We start from the raw sequence: 17,239 nt of genomic DNA on the forward strand, positions 1-17,239 counted from the left end.
CAGGAGGAGACAAGTGGGCAGAGGAGGAAAAGGCAGAGACTAAGGGCCTGTCTCTTTTGCAACTTAAGACGGGGTAGAGCCTACCCGGGACAGAACCCTCAGAGAGGGCTTCCACTCACTGGCCTCGAAGTGAATACCCATATATATGTACTAGCAAGGATTGTACTAGCTAGGATAAGGATGGATCAAGATTCAGGGTTTGGACTCCAGCCCCTGGCGCTGCCACATAAAGGCAGGTGCCTTCAGTTTCCTCACAGTAAGATCTGTGCAAGTCAAGTACTTTGTAAACTGAATAGTACAGATTTGAGGCTCTATTAGAACAATCTATTCCTAAACCTTTCATGTGTGTATGTCTTCTCTCCTGCCAGGTCCCTGACGGGAGTTCATTAAGCTTGAGATGTACAGACCCTTTCTCTTTCCTTCTCTGCACTTCAGAATTACGCAAACAAATAGGGGCTTATTGCTTGAAATATTTCAACTTTGAAAATGACAAGTGCACTTTTTACTAGGGACTCGGTGTTCCGTGTTGAAGATGGACATGTGGCCTCTCACTGAGAGCTTGGATCTCTGGGCCACACACATGGGTCCTGGAGAAGCTGGTTTGAGGCAGAGCAGAAACTCATGAGAAAATACACTGAAGGCTTGGAAGATATTCCCGATACACTGAAGCCGCTGAGTGGCCCTGCTGCACACTCCTGAACACTCTTCCCTCCCAGAAGGCACGAGGCCAGAAAGGCAGTTTGATACCCAGGAAAGAGTCTACTGTACCAAGGGCCTGGAATCTCTGGAGTCATAAGGACCTGAGTTCAAACCTCAGCTCTTTCAATACGAGGTATGTGACCTCAGGCAAATTCATTTACTTCACCAAGGCTTAGCTTTTCCCTTTGGAGCTATTACTTAATGAGTTATAAAGATTAAGGAAAATAATCAATTTAAAGTACCTATCACAATACCTGGCACATAGTAGGTAGACACTCAATAATATATGTTACTTCCATCAAGAGGGAAAGGACAAAATAGCAAGTCAACTGAATGTGATTCACATGACAGGTAGGGAGGACTTGGGGACAAACCCCAGCCAGCAGCAGATCAGAGCTACGAGTGGCTCAGAATGGGAATGGGCTAATTTGGAGAGTCTGCTGTGCTATTCTAAGAGCATCTGGATCCTGTTCCAGCCAAAGCAAATCAAACAGGAGTGCTTACGGAGCGCTTGTTTCTAAAACAAGTACAGGCTGTGTTATTGACACACGCCACAGGGGAATTGAGAAGGCTGTTGGCAGAGATGTTAAGAAAGCTGACATGCTTTCAGTTTCAATCCTTGCTAGTACATATATATGGGTACAACTGACCTTGGTTCTAGAGGAGACGAAAACCCTGGACTTAGACATTAAGACCCAGGTTCTGGTCTGAGCTCAGCCCTAAGCAGGTGACTTCACCTCTCTGGCCTATTTTTTTTTTCCTCCTCCAAGTAAAGCACAGTAATAATGTGCTTATTCTATTATCACTATCCTAATTTTCAGATGATGATACACTATGGCTCAGACAGATTAAGTTGGTACTGGCAAGAATTTGAATTCAAGGGCTGCTGTCAAAGCTTGTAGTCTTTCTACTCAGCTGTATTATCACTCAGTGTTAAATAAGGGGGTTGGTCCAGGTGGACCGAGGCATTTCTCAACTTGAAAATTTATGATTCTTAGTGACCTGAAATTGTGGTTTCAAGAGCATTCTAAATACTCTAGGGCTAAACAAAGCCTGGCTGGTTAAGAAGCTTTCTCATATAAATGAAATCCTCAACACCAAGGGCAAAAGCTGGGGTACAAACACAACTTGAAAGCCAGAAGAGAGTGGACAATGAAATTTCAGAAAGCCCTATAGAAGCCCTTGGAGAATACATCACCTGACTAATCTATTTTACAGATGGGGATATGGAGGCTGCAGAAAGAGAAGCAGCTTGACTGGGAACACCCGGAAAATGGGTACTGGAGCACACACTAAGTTCTATGCCTCATGGTTTCTCTTACTTGCTATCTACTCAACCTCCAACCTTTCAGGACATTCTGATCTTCTCTTTGATATTTCTTTTCCAAATGCTGGGTGACAGGCAAGTCACTGGCCCTGTAGCAGACTCCCAGACACTTCCAACACTTTCTCTTTGTAGATAATGGCTCCTTCTTTGTCCCCCTAGTGCAGCCCTAAGCAGCACTGAGGCTTTGACCCACTCCTGACTTTTCCCTCGACTCTTTGATGTCTTTGAACCACAGACCAATGTGCCTTTGGAGGCACAGAATTAGAAGGGATGTCAGCAATTATAGATCAACTTTCTAACTCATTCCCTCTTTTTAGAGCTGAGGAAACTGAGGCCCAGAGACATTAAATGCTTTCCCAAGGTTGAGTTATAAGAACAGGGTTAAGAGCCTGGGTCGCAACACCTACCTTCTACAATCTGACACTGAACACATGATATCAGAATTTATTTCAATAGGTTGGTGCAAAAGTAACTGCAGTTTTGGACCATGAATTTTAAATCATTATAACCAGGCTCAAACATATCTTTATTAATCAAAATAGGAACCATTACAATCAACACATTTTTGCCAACAAGAAATAAGTTTGTTTATTCCTATAGCGTAAAAATCCGTGCTTTGAAATTTGACGAACTCTTGGAAAGCATTTTCTGCATCCTGCTGGCTGTGGAAGCATTTTCCCTGCAAAATGTTGTCAAGATGCTTGAAGAAGTGGTAGCCAGTTGGCGAGAAGTCAGGTGAATATAGCAAATGAGGCAAAACTTCGTAGCCCAATGCGTTCAACTTTGAAGCGTCGGTTGTGCGACATGTGGTTGGGCGTTGTGGAGAAGAATTGGGCCCTTTCTATTGACCAATGCCGGCTGCAGGCGTTGCAGTTTTTGGTGAATCTCATCAATTTGCTGAGCATACTTCTCAGATGTAATGGTTTCGCCAGGATTCAGAAAGCTGTCGTGGATCAGACCGGCAGCAGACCACCAGTGACCATGACCTTTTTTTGGTGCAAGTTTGGCTTTGGGAAGTGCTTTGGAGCTTCTCCTCAGTCCAACCACTGAGCTGGTCATCACCGGTTGTCGTATACAATCCACTTTTCATCGCACGTCACAATCTGATCAAGAAATGGTTTGTTGTTGTTGCGTAAAATAAGAGATGACACTTCAAAATGATGCTTTTCTTGATTTTCAGTCAGCTCTTGAGTCACGCACTTATCGAGCTTTTTCACCTTTCCAGTTTGCTTCAAATGCCGAATGAACAACCATAGAATGGTCGACATTGAGTTCTTCGGCAACTTTTCGTGTTGTTCTAAGAACATCAGCTTCGATGATTGCTCTCAATTGGTCATTGTCAACTTCCGATGGCCGGCCACTCCGCTCCTCATCTTCAAGGCTCTCATCTCCTTTGCAAAACTTCTTGAACCACCACTGCACTGTATGTTCATTAGCAGTTCCTGGGCCAAATGCGTTGCTGATGTTGTGAGTTGTCTCTGCTGCTTTATGACCCATCGAATAAGAAAATCACTCGAATTTGCTTTTTGTCTAACATCATTTCCATAGTCTAAAATAAATATAAAATAAACAGCAAGTAATAAGTCATTAGCAAAAAAAAACAAAGTGAGAAATGTGCATTAAAATGATGTATAACATAACCACATTTATTTAAGAATGTATTCCAATATCAAATGGCAAATTTCAACAACGCAAAAACCGCAATTACTTTTGCACCAACCTACTGAAATAAATTCTGATCTCATGTGTTCAGTGTCAGATTGTAGAAGGTGAGTATTGTGACCCAGGCTCTGGTTGAACACCAATCCAGGCCAGGCCTTTTTTTCATCATTCCTATTAGCATCACAATAACCATACAGGCCTTACTGTTCCCATTTTGCAAATGAGAAAACTACAGCTGAGAGGTTAGTCACACAGGAAATAAATATCAGAGCAAGGACTCTCAAACCTTCGGCTTTAAAGCCTCCTCTTTTTCCCCAGCATCATATGGCCTAAGGTTTTAAAGACTATATACAACAGTGGGAAAGTTGCAATTAATGAATCTCCCCAAAGACCAGTTAGTTATACTATAGGTAACTTTTGTCTCTTGCTTTATGCACTTAGTACAGTAACTCTTGACTGATTATGAGGGGAGAGACTCAGATAATACAAAATTACAGACAATTCAAAAGACGCAATTTCTGCTTTTGTGTTAACATGGTCTTTTTTTTTTTAAACTTTTATTTATTTTAAGTGTTTTTTTCCAGAACCCATCAGCTCCAAGTCAAGTAGTTGTTTCAATCTAGTTGTGGAGGGCGCAGCTCACAGTGGCCCATGTGGGGATCGAACCAGCAACCTTGTTGTTGTGAGCACCACGCTCTAGCCACCTGAGCTAACCGGCTGCCCAATTGTGGTCTTTTGGAGGATAGTTGTTTTGTTTTACTGCAGCAGCCCCATCAAAAGATCATTAAGTCCCCTTTATTCATGTCCTACTCATCTCAAGGTTCTAGCACCACAGTTGCTGATGGACCTTGGTTTCCTGATCTATTATTTCCCAGTCTCCCAGCTTGGGTTTTTGATCTCTTGGCCTTAAACTTCGGCTCAGGACCCTGCTTCTCTGCCACAGCCAACATTCTCAGAACTGCCCTCTAGTTGATCTGGCCAACAGGATCTATCAGTCCCTCTTCTGTCTGGCCTGCTACTGCAGTGGGACAGAAAGGTTCTCTTTAATTTTAATGAAAACTGGAAAAGGATGGAGGTAGACACAGGGCCCAAGGGGGCCCAGAGCCCTTTGCACACTATTCCTTCCCAGAAAGTGAGCTGGGCCTTATTGCTTTTCTGTGACAGCAACAACCCTCAAGAAAGCCAGCTGTTTCTGGAAGCAAAGTAATAAAATGTGGGCAAAATTCCTGGGTGGAGAGAGAACAGGGACAGCTGCTTCTTATGTGAGCTGCTCTGGCAGCCCTCCTCAGATTTTCTCACTAGATTCTCCAGGGGCCATCGGCTGATTACACTGGCAGACAGAGAACCTCCTGCCTTACTTACTAAGCTACCAAGTGCACCAGACATTCATCCCCATACCTTGAAGGATGACAATACACTGCACTGCTCCTAGACCTTCTCAGACTCTGTCCCAGGTCCCTGTCGTAATTACTAACATTAATAGCCCCTTCCATCTGTACAGTATCTAACAGTCTTATATAGCACTTATTTGAAATCGGCCTTACACAGTTGGCTGGGTAGAAAACTGTTCCTTGTTTATAGATAAGGAAATTAAAGGCCACAAATAAGTACCCAGCAAGCCCAGGCATTGATCAGAGCTCTTGCCACCTCAACGTTACCTATGGGATCTGTATTTAAGCCTATTTCCTTAATGGAATCAAATCTCTGCATAGACTCCCAGTCACTGACAGATACCGCAAGGCCTCCAAAGCCATCTTGAAGCCTCTGAAGTCTAAGGTGTGCAGCTGTCTCCTCCAGCTCTGTATCAGGCAAAATCTCCCCAGAAGTCTGGGGAAGTTCGGCCTTTCTGTGTGTCACCTGACTTCCTACTACATGGCTTCCATCACCTACACGAAGCTCAGGCCTGCCCAGTGCTGACAGGCAGGCAGGTTCCAGGCCGCCCAGCACGATGGGTCTGGCCAGACCCCCCTTGTTGGTAAGGCATACACTCCTCCACCGTTTCTGAGTTAGGCCTTCTCTGAGGCTCCAGATACTTCTCCAGAGACAACGACATTAGGAGCAAACTGACAGCCCACATGTCAGTCAAGCCTGAAGAAGAGTTTCGTTTGGGCTTCATAGTGCTTTAAAAAAAATTAGTTAATCCTTAAGAAATTAGAAAAGGAAGAGCAAACTAAACCCAAAGAAAGCTGAAGCTATAATAAAGATTAAAGTAAGAAATCAATGCAATAGAAAAAAATGAAACTAAAAGTTGCTTTTTTAAAAAAGATCAACAAAACTGATAGACCTTGAAGCAAGACTGACCAAGAAAAAAAGGAAGATACAAATTGTTAAAACTAAGAATGTAAGATCACTAGTGACCTTACAGAAGTTAAGAAGGATTATAAAAAAAATCTATGAACAACTTTAAGCCAAGAAATCAGACAACTTAGATGAAATGGACAAACTCCTAGAAAGATACAAATTAGCAAAAGTGACTCAAAAAGATAGAAAAATCTAAGTAAGCCTATAACCTGTGAAAATATTGTATGAGTAATTAAAGCTACCCATCAGTATGTCTCATAAATATAGACACAAAAATCTTCAACAAAATATTAACAAACCAAGTCCAACACAATATAAAAATAAAAAGGATTACAGACTATAACCAAGTGGGATTTATTCTAGGAATACAAGGTTGTTTTACTATCCAAAAATCAATTAATGTAGTGCCATGTTAGCAGAATCAAGGCCAAAAAACACACAATCAACAAAATCTAATATCTAGCCACCATAATAAAACCTCTCAATAAACTAGGAATAGAAGGGACTTACTTGGCCTGATAAAAGTCATCTGCAATCCTATAGTTAATACCATATTTGATGGGAAAGACTGAAAACTTTTCCCTAAAATGGAGGGCAAGGCAAGAATGCCCTCCACCAATTCGAATCAACATTGTACTGGAGGTTTTGGGTGGTGCAATCAGGCAGACGGATTTTGGTTTTTTACTGGACATGAGGTTATATCATTCCTCTCCTCAAAACTCTCCAGTGGCTTCCGATTTCACTCAGGATAAACCTACATGACCTGGGTCCCTGTCCACCCTCGACTCCCCCATACTCCACTCTCCCCATTGCTCACTCTCATCTCTAGCCACACTGGCCTCTTTCTGTTCCTCCAACACAGTAAGTGCACTCGTTTCAGGGTCCCTGAACTTGCTGAACTCTATACCTGGAATGTTATTTCCCCAAGATACACACATAGCTCACTTCATTCCTGCATAGTTCTGCACAGGTTTCATTTTCTCACAGAGGCCTTCTTTCATCACGCAGTCCCGCCCTATTCCCTTACCCCACTTTATTTTTCTTCATCTGTATTCATTTGTTTATCTGTTTTCTTCCACTAGAATGTAAACTCCAACAGAGAAAACTATTTTCTTCACTGCTACCTTTCGAACACTTAAAACTGTGCTTGGCACATGCTGGACACTCAATAAATACTCACTGGATGAGTGTTTTTAAAAAGAAAATTTTATACAGGAGAATGAATAAAGAGGAGTGGCGGGAAAGACCACTAGCCCAAGAGTCTGAGAAGGACTGGGGTTTCAGATCATGGGGAAAGAGCCAAAGTAAGTCAGTAGAAACACTTGGTTCTCTGGAGCAATATTCTTCTGTGTTCTAAGCTTAGCTCTTCCAATCACTGCCAGTTTGTCCCTCTCTAAGTCTCAGTGATTTATAAAATGAGAATATCATCACCTCGTAACTCCTAAGCTGCTATGAAAATGAAACCAATTTATGTAGAGCATTCCATAGCACATAATATAGGAGACACTATGTAATTAAACATTTTCTGATACCGCTGGCCTTCAAAAGGAACCTAGAACTACCTTAAAAATTACCTAGCCCATCTTACTACAGCACAGATATGTCTCCAGGGCTGTTGCCCCTAAACTAAATGGCCTCCATACTCATTTTAACTTCTCTTTCTTATCATTGCTCATTCACTCCTCCCCTTCTGTTAGCTCTCAACTCTCACCTCTAGCTGTTGTTGACATAACAGCTCCTCCCCTCTTTTTTAAATGCTGCTTTTAATCTTATGGTGGTTTAGAAACCAGGCTGCTAAGCTTGTTACAACAACACGTAAAAGAATAAATTAGCTCTGTGTAAGGGCTTAAGGATGACAGTGATTTGCTTCCTTCTTGTTTTTTAGTTGGGCTCTAGAAAATTGAGGATATCAGATAAATAAGCTACGATATGGATATCAGTATATTATACACTTTTCTTACATGGAATCATTCATATTTTAAAATATAGTCAGTAGTGGAACTTTTTCACAGGGCAATTGGTACAAGAACAATAAGATCCAAACTTGACACCCAGGACATGGAAAAGCCAGAAGCTATAAAACTTTAGATTAACCAGACAAAAAGAGGTGGCAGCAAGAGTTTGGACATCAGAGTAGGAGGGAAGGTCAGACAACCAAGAGCACCTCTGTGCACCCTCAGGCAGACAGAGGGAAGAACAGAATGTCCACTGTTACAGTGTGAAGAGAGTGGCCTTATCACTGGTCTAAGGCAGAGAGAGAGATGGTAGGAAAACACGGCCTCTGATAAGATATGAGGCTACAGCATAAGTGCCTTTTTCACTAACAGTTGGAGGGTGGGGAGTGGGGGTAGGCAGGGAACCTAGGGCCAAAATAGGAATAAGCCTTCCTCTTCAGAGAGGACAGTAGGGTACAAGACAGCATCTCAGTAGAACTAGTCAGTGAGTGCAGACACACGCTGGGGATGAGCTCTTGAAAACTGCTTTAATATCTGTGCCAGCAGTAGCCCTGGAGCCAGGCTGTGTGAGTGCATTTAAACCTGCATTCTGCAGCCCACATGCTGCAAATCATGGCTACCAATGCTGTCTGGCTTTTGTCTCTGCCCTGGAATCCCTTCCCTTGTGGAAAGATTGAGCTTCGGGTAGGGCCTGCAGAAGAAGAAGAGAAGGGCATAGGATAAAATTTACAGCACAAATTTCCCAAGGAAAACCCTCCATTTTACCTTAAAGGAATGGAGTGGCAAGTAGGTCAGGAACTGAGGTATCTGTGATATACTTATAATGCTTTCTTCTCACTTTCATTTTGGTCATGCCGCTTTACAATTTACAAAGCTTCCCAACTTGCATCTCTGATTTGATTCTCTACAACATCCAGCACGTTAGTGTGCGCACAATGGACACGTGGGGGTGTGAGGAGGCACTCTAACTTTACAAATAGGGAAACGGAGATCGTCCAAGGGCAAATGTTGACAGAGAGGATAAAAACCCATGTTTCCCAACTTTATCTGCGTTGGCCCAAGCGTTTATAGGATCTCATGTGTTACTGGTGTTTTCTTCTGTATTGAGCCTGAGCCTCTGGCTGCTCGAAGGCTCTGCCTATCTTTCAGCCTCTTGGCCCTCTCACTAGAAATGCCATTGCCATTAGGGACCCCCAATTCCTGTCTGCCTGGCTGGGCCCCTCAAAAACTGGACCTCCTTCCTGGATCTCTAAGGAAATCTGTCTTCTTGAACTTTGTAAGAAAAATCAGGATTCCAGGGAAATTAGCAGTCCAAGGAAAGCCTGAGAAGTCAGGGAGAACAATGGTATTTACAGTTAGACTGACCTGGGTTCTAATATCAGCTTCATGGATTCCTAGGTGTGAACTCTAGGCAAATTATTTCAGCTTCCTGAGCCTCAATTCCTTTATCTATCAAATGGGGTTTTATCTGAAGTAAGTAAAACCCATAACACAATTGGGTCTTAATGTGTTGATTTCCCTTCCCATCTCACCATCTGTGGTCTTCCCTCTAAGCTTCTCCTGACTTCCCCTTCACACAGCCCCACTCTATCCTCGCCAATGTTCATGATCTCATTTTGCAGCACTGATAAAACCACAGAATTTTCTGAAGCTGGCCCATGGGCTTGGTGGGTTACAGTCAAGACTGAAATCAGGAAAGTCTCTGAGGGGTATGAGGTCATGCATGGTAAGAGAGCGTGTAGGAGGATAGCTTTAGCTGTCAGGTTCAGAATACCCCTCAGCAGAAAGCAGCTGGCAGAAATCAGAAGGAATTGACCCTGCTTTGTCTTACTCATGGAAAATGATCCCAGACCATTCTCATGACAGCTCCAGTAAAGCAAGTTCAGTTCTTCTCCTTGTATGCCAATCATAGTCACGGAATAGGAGAGTAATCACCTGTACTAAGGGTAAAAATAAGTCCCAAACTAGTTACTCTGTATCTTGGCACAAGCTTGCCAAGAGTTTGCCCAGGCACCCTCACTCACCAAGGTTGAGCTCAGTCAGCGATTTCCTCTTTAGAGTTACAGGGTCAGCACCAGCTGCCTCTGGGAACAGGGCTCACCTATAACAGAGGAAGTCAGTCAGAACTTAGGTAGGTACAAGCATTCAAAGTTCCTACCCTCACATGTCTTGCATCCTAACAAGAGACAGGTTAATAATTGAGTATGTAATTTCAGGTTGTGCTAAGTGCTATAAAGAAAAATAAAGCAGGGTAAGGGAAAGAAATGACAAGGAGTGACCATTTTATCTATTTTAGAAAATAGGCTTCTCCAAAAGGGGTGACTACTGGACAGAGACTTCAATGAAGTATGGAGCTAAGATCTGCACAGATCTGAGGGCAGTGTTTTAGAGCGGGGAATAATATGCAAAGGCCCTGAGGCAACAGAAAAAAAATAAGCTTATGATGCTTAAGGAGCAAGAAAGTCAATGTAGCTAGAATGTAGCGATGGGAAGGATGAGATAGACACTAGATATATGGGGAGGAATTAATTACTCATTCTCCCTATTTTACATATGAGAAAAATCAGGCTCAAAGGTTAAGTGACACGCGCAAGATCAAAGTAAATCAGTGGCAGGACTGGGAATGGAACTCAGGTCTTCAGAACAACTCTAACTCTACCTCACTCCTGGGCCAGTTTCGTACAGACTTAGATAAACTGCAATCCAGCTGGGACAATCTTTTAAGCACTCAGAGATTGGTTTTAGGTTTCTCTGCTCATCCCCTCTGTTGGGTGAGGATGGCTGAAGAACAGAGAAACCCCTGTATGTTACCTGGAATGTGCGGTAGGGCTGACTTGGAGGTAAGGAGAGTAGTAGCACATGTCAGGGATTGTCGTAAACCCTTTATTTGTATTAACTCATTTAATCTCTACAACAATTTTATAAGCCTGGTATGTTGCTATATTCCCCTTTTTACTAATGGGGAAACCGAGACACAGAGACGTTAAGTAAATGTGCCCAAGTCACGTACTTAATAGATGGCAGAGCTGGGACATAAACTCAGGAAGTCCAACCTCCAGGGCTCGCCCTTCTAACCACACACTATGCCAATTCTCAAAAACAGAAGAAAAAAGTCAGGAAACATGTTCTCTAGTCTCAGCTGACATGGCTCAGAGCCCCCATTTACGCTCAAGCCTCAGATCCTCTCCATTTACTTGCAGTTCAGGCTTTTTACTGAATACTAGTTGAACGATTCCAGAGTCCGTCACCCAGAGACTGGTGGTTCCAGAGACTTCTCTAATTCTCTAGCTACTATAATCACAAAGCGATGATGGTAACCACAACAATAGCCATTTCATAGCCACTAACATTTAATGCACGCTTTGAAATAGACTAGGTACTTACAGGCACTATCTTTATTTCAGACAGCGAACGAGAGTTGTTCTAAGACATGGGTGGAGGGACCTGTGGGGCGGGGGCGCATCCAGGCTTGGAAAATAGCAGCGAACACATAGAACCGAAGGCTCTCTGTAGGCCTGGGTCAAAGGACAAAGGCAGAGGCACCAGGGGGTTGGTAGTAAAGGGAATGGACTATCATACCAGCACCTCCAATTCAACGTATCAATAAACTGAACTCATCTCTTTATTTCACAGCCTCCATGGTTCAGCAAATGGTATAACTAACTATTCTCCCAACTATTTAGACTCCAAATGTTGATGCTCTCCAACCCCTCCTTCCCTCATTCCCCATTCCCACAATTGCCAAGTCCTCATGGGGTTTTTTGCTCTAAGAGCTCTACATTCAAACTGTTCTTCATTATTCCCTACTGTGTCAACTTCCTCTTGGTTCAGGATCTCATTATCTCTTGCCTGCACTGCTGGAATATTTCTCAAAATTTACTGCCATTACAAGGCCAGACTGTTATAGTGGCCTCTTCCCTGGTCTCTCTTTCACTAGTCTTCCCCCCATCCCCATGCCTCCTGCTCCAATTCACTGAGCCCACACTGGCAGACTAATGTTCCTAATGCCACTCCCCTGCTCAAAAAAAATGCCAACGCTCCCAATCCCCTCAGCCTCACTCTCTGGGTATGCCCCTCTCTGGCCCTCATCTGCCTTACATCTACCGTGGGCTTTCCAGCTCCTACACTTAGTCCACACTATTGTCTCACCTGGAATGTTTGTCTTCAGGCATTTTTTATGTACTATGTACTTTGTATATATTCAAATCTTCTTCAAAGCCTTGCAAATCAACGTTATCCTGAACCCTTTCTCACCACTCAGTCATGTTCATGAAACATCTCTCTCTGGCTGTGACTACATCCGGCTCTGGCCTCACCATTAGCTAAGGCCTCAGAACTATAGTCTCCTGTTCCTTCTTTCTTGTACGGATTCATACTGCTTCCAGAGAATGCAGACCTAGTCAGTTAGGATTTCTGTTCTCATGCCTGCTACTCAACTTACACTCGATCTATCTCCTAACAAGAGACTTGGGTTCTAATCTGAGCCTCAGATTTCTCAGCTGCAAAATGGGGATACAATTCCCATCCTGCTTATAATGAGGGATTTTGTGAGGATCAATGTGATAACAGGAGAGGAAGGGGAGTTAGGATGGGAGACTCCCAGCCAGGTCTTTAACAGCTCTTTCTGTCAAATACAAAACACTGAATATATACAGAACCTCTATCCAATCAATCAAAAAACATTTCCTAGGCCTAGTTGGTCACCGTCACAGCTCCGGGTTAGGGGTTATGGAGGATGCAATCCTTATTCTTGGGCTCCTTGCGGTACAGGGTGGGACTGTGTCAACTTCCTGCAAAGGACTACTACCAATACTAGGCAGATCTAACAGTTCAAAGAGTGCTACGATTTGCAAAAGTGGAGAAGAACTCTGCCTGGAGGTGGCCTCAGAAGCTTCACAGAAGGAACAAGGACTTAAGCAATGCCTTGATTGCAGCGTGACGCTCGGGCTACTACGCACCGGCACTGAGTTAGGCATTACGCTGTAACCCTCATGTACCCTGGAAACAGGCGGTGGCAAGCCCTTCATAGCAAAGGTAATTGAAGGTGGGCAAGGTTAAAAGTGTGCCATTCAAGGTCACACAGCTAGTAAATAGCAGAGCTAAGATTTAAACCTAGGTCTGCTTTACTTTACTCAAAAGCCTGCGTGCTTACTTACTTCATGGTCTGCCGTAGCACAGTCTGTAGCAATATGAAAGTACCAGACACATTCTAAAGTTCTTTCTACCTCAAAATGCAATGTTATGAAGAGACGGGAAAGGGGAAAGGTAGTTTTCTGCTACTATGTCTTCCCCTTAAGACTGTGATCTGATGGCAGGTTTAGGGTCTTATTAACTAGAATAGTCAAAGTATCTGCCACAGAGCCTGGCAGGTATTTGGGGAACAGGTGAGTGAATAAATGAATGAATGAACACCTGCCGCTCCAACCTTTGTTCTGAGATCTAGAAGGTCCAAAATCTTAAGCTCCATGTTCTGACTCCAAGTGTCTATAATATCAACTATCTACTTATCTGTTAGTTAAAGGCACCCTTTTCTCATTCTTGTTTTCAGGAGTTAAGGGAGAGGCAAGGAGAGAAAAGGATAAGGGAAGTTGGGCAGTTAATACGGAAAGGAAAGGGATGAAATGAGAGAATGTAAGGAAGGAAAGAAAAAGGAAGAAGATGCCTGGCAGGATTGAAATGTCCGAGGCCTAGATTTGGGGAAAAGTTTCTTTTTCCTTCTGGTTCCCAGAACCAAGGATTTTGTTTGTTTGTTTAAGAGCAGCAGCAGGAATTTCTCTTTATAAATTGTGAATGAAGTGAACTTGCTTGTCTAAATCCCACACTAAATATGTCAGCAGAAAGTAAAGTGAAGCTCCAACCCTCACTTCTCACCGCTGTCCTGCCCCAGCCCAGTCCTCGCCTGGTTTAGGCTGAAGCCTAGAGGTCAGAGGACATGCAGGGCCTTCCGCTCTTCCTCTGCTGCTTCTACAAACGTTACCACAGGCTAGTAAGCCCTGGGAGTCTACCGTTCCTTTTGGATAAGGAGATACTGACATCCTCTGGACCCTTCCCTCATGAAAGGCTTTGTTGAGCTCCCGGTCATGAAAACTTTTTTGAACCCTAAGGGGAAAGTGTTTTTCCCTTTCTGATGAATTCCTCAAATGAGTGCAAATGAACTGGGGTGAAGATGTAGATGGAGCAGCCAAGGGAACTCTCTAGATCCTGGGTCCTAATTCAGCTCAATCCTCTTTAGGTCTGACCTGCGTATTATATACACATACCTCTCCTTCTAAGTTAGTAGAGAGAGCACTGGGCTGAGAGTCAGAAAACTTAAAGGCTAGTTCCAACTCTACCTCTAATTCACTGTGTGACCTCAACCAAGTCATTTCACCTTCCTGGACCTTAGTTTCCGTATCTGTAAAATGAAGGTGATAGTATCTATTCTTCCGAAGGGTCTGCTGATGGATCAAACAAGATTAATGAGAATGGTATAACTTTAAATCTATTTGGTTTGATCTGAAAGGTAAAGGAAAGAATGAGGGAATGGTCTCCTTAAAAGGGTGAGCGAGCGAGAGCGGGCTATACCACCCTTCAGTTGAAGGTATCTGCTCTGAGTGGAAGAATTAGGGAAAAGCTGTGGCAGACACAGTGTCACTGTTTGTACCTCCATCAGGACAGTCAGGCACTAATCGTGACTTAAAAAGCTCAAGAATTACATGTGCACAAAACCCAACAGGTCTAAGCAGAGAGAAAATAAAAACCACCAGAAGTCACATATTGCTCAGGGAAAGAAACAGAAACATAGTAATGACCAATTTAGTGGTGAAGAGATCGGGTTCTAGAATCAGCACCTGGGTTTGAATCCCAGCTCTATCTCTTACTAGCATTGTGACCTTAAGCAAGGTATTTACTTTCTGTACCTCAGTTTCCTTTATTTGTTTAAAATGACTCTTACTTCACAAATGTGTTATTGGGAGAAATAAATGATATAGAGTAGGAAAGCGCTTAGCTCAGGGCTTGGCATATGTGACTCAATGACAGGTACTATTATTCCATTTAAATATCACAAAAGGATGAATAAGCAGCAATAAAAAGGACTAGGAGAAAGAAAGGAAATGCACATTTGCAATGACCTATTATGCATCATACCCTATCAAAGCCTTAATTATGCTCATTTATTCCTAATAACCTTTTGAGGTCAGTAGAATTATCCTCATCTTACAGGAGGAAACTGAATCTCAAAGAAGTAAAGTAACTTGTCTAAAACCACACAGCTAAACAATAGAACTTACTGGACCCAAGCCTGACTGCAAAGAGTCTTTCTACTACATACATCGCATTTTCTTGTGCTCAAAAATAAGGAGCTGCCCACGTATCAAAGTAGGCACAAATAACGTTTTAGGACACGGACCAAATTCTCCCATTTTGTGCTTGAAGCAATTGTTGGTTTTGCACGCCTGGGGAAAAGATGGGCAGGGATGGAACGCAAGTCCCATAGTGGCTGGACTAACTTCCCAGGCTCTTCCCAAGGGGCTCTCAGCTCATTATTGCAGTGAGACCAGCGCTTTGGTCAAACTGGATACTACGCCCTAAAGGACAAAATGTTCTAAGACTAACAAACAGGCAAGAAGCCATGAGAGGTGCTTGGGCTAAACCCAAATACCTGATCCAAACAGCTTATACTGGGGAAGAATATGATGTTATGAACACCTTTGTAAGAAACAGCGTGTATTGTGTCCTTCGGTATGTATATTGTCCCTATTTCTGGGAAGCACTTTACTATGGCCCACATGACTGCAAATTAAGTTTGAAAAGAAGCACTCCTTCCCTTGGGCCAGGCTATTATGGTGGAACATTTCACCAAAAAAATAATAACAGGTTCTATAGGAGGATATGGAAATTGGGAATCCACAACTGGTGACTAGAGGAAAGGAGCTAGGAGTGAATTAAGAGAAAATTTTAGGAAGAACTGGAGCCGGGATATCAAAGGCTTTGGGTAGAGTAGGGAACCAAGTGCTTCAAGGGGCTAAGGGGAGATTTTGACAGAAGAAATTATCTCCTACATTTGTAAAACACATTTTAAAAAATAGCATGTGCCTATTAGAACCCTTGCTGTTTAGAGTAGAGCAATCTCCAGGGCCTGCAGGAAGACTGATTGAAAGAGGTGTTGCCGAAGTGTTATCTTCCTCAGGAGAGGGGAAGGAAGATGCAAGCTGGGTTCTCTAGGCCTCTGGGGTGACAACCAAGACAGGAGGGAGCGGCCACAGGAGACAATCATAGCACAACAGCTCCAGGCTCAATCAGGCAGAGCTTACCTGCAGGTGGCCTCAGACCCACTTCTGCTACAATCAGCACTTGAGGGTGCACAACTGCCCACAGCCATCAAGGAGTACAGGACTGGCCACAGAGCAAACAGCCCTTGTCCCAGGAGCCATGCTTGCCAATCTATTTGTTAGTTCTGTTCCAGCTGCCCCCTAACCTCAAAACTCTAACTGCCTTAACCCTCTTGAGGCCTTTTTCTAGCCTTGACCACACCCCACGGTCTTGCAGTTCTACTAGACTCCTCTCATTCACAAGGACACCTGACCTTGACTCTTAGGACTGGATCTACTGTGCGGTTGCCTATGCCCTGGCATAATAAACCAACTGTTGTGCTGCCGTGGGGGTTAAAAAGATGACCTCACAACATAATAAAAATGAAGCCAGGTCACAAAATGGCTCTGTAAAACCCTCCTCTACTCCCCAACGAGACAGGTGTCAGGATGCCCAGCATATCACAAAAGGAGGCCCTGGAGGGCAGCTGGTTTCTTAATTACAAGTGGCATTAAGACTCTTAAGCCCAATTCATGGCCATGTATGAAAACACTAAGCATGCCATAAATAGATGAAACTCAATCCAGGCCGTCTCTAGGCTGCCTGGAGGAATGTCCAGAGAATACAACAGATGTGCAAGACAATCATTCCTGCTTCTGCATTTTCTGGGCACCTAAACAGCATGTCTCCTTCCTCAGCTGAAGCTGTCTCAAGTTTCCCCCTCCTCCTTCCCTAGAAGAACCAACCCAGAGGAATCATCAAGGGAGGCACAATTATTGTTTTCTTTTCTTCATGCTAATGAGACAGTTGGATGGTTCCCCTTCCCCCTCCTGAGTTGGAAGCAAGAATCTAGGGCTTTATAATCTGTAACCAACACACCAAAGCTTGGGCCAGACAACTGAACTGCGTAGAAGATGGCTTTCAGTCCCTGATGAGACCAGAGCTGGAAGGCCCCACCATTTTACAGAAGGGGCAATAAGACCAGCGTGGGGAGAGGATCTGT

The 17,239-nt window shown here is 43.5% G+C and overlaps 1 protein-coding gene across 6 annotated transcripts in view; it reads right to left on the reverse strand.

The window, feature by feature from the left end:
• The window catches only part of RALY (RALY heterogeneous nuclear ribonucleoprotein), a 73,016-nt gene that overhangs the window by 33,803 nt on the left and 21,974 nt on the right, over positions 1 to 17,239 (reverse strand). For 4 of the 6 annotated variants that reach the window (XM_019733869.2, XM_019733841.2, XM_019733851.2 and 1 more), the window contains exon 2: positions 9,969 to 10,045. The exons of the other annotated variants lie outside the window; for them this stretch is intronic. The gene's annotated coding sequence lies outside the window, so the exon portion shown is untranslated. The remainder of the gene's footprint in view (positions 1 to 9,968; positions 10,046 to 17,239) is intronic. 6 annotated transcript variants of the gene reach the window in all.

Source organism: Rhinolophus sinicus, linkage group LG13, assembly GCF_036562045.2.
Source record: "Rhinolophus sinicus isolate RSC01 linkage group LG13, ASM3656204v1, whole genome shotgun sequence".
NCBI lineage: Eukaryota > Metazoa > Chordata > Mammalia > Chiroptera > Rhinolophidae > Rhinolophus > Rhinolophus sinicus.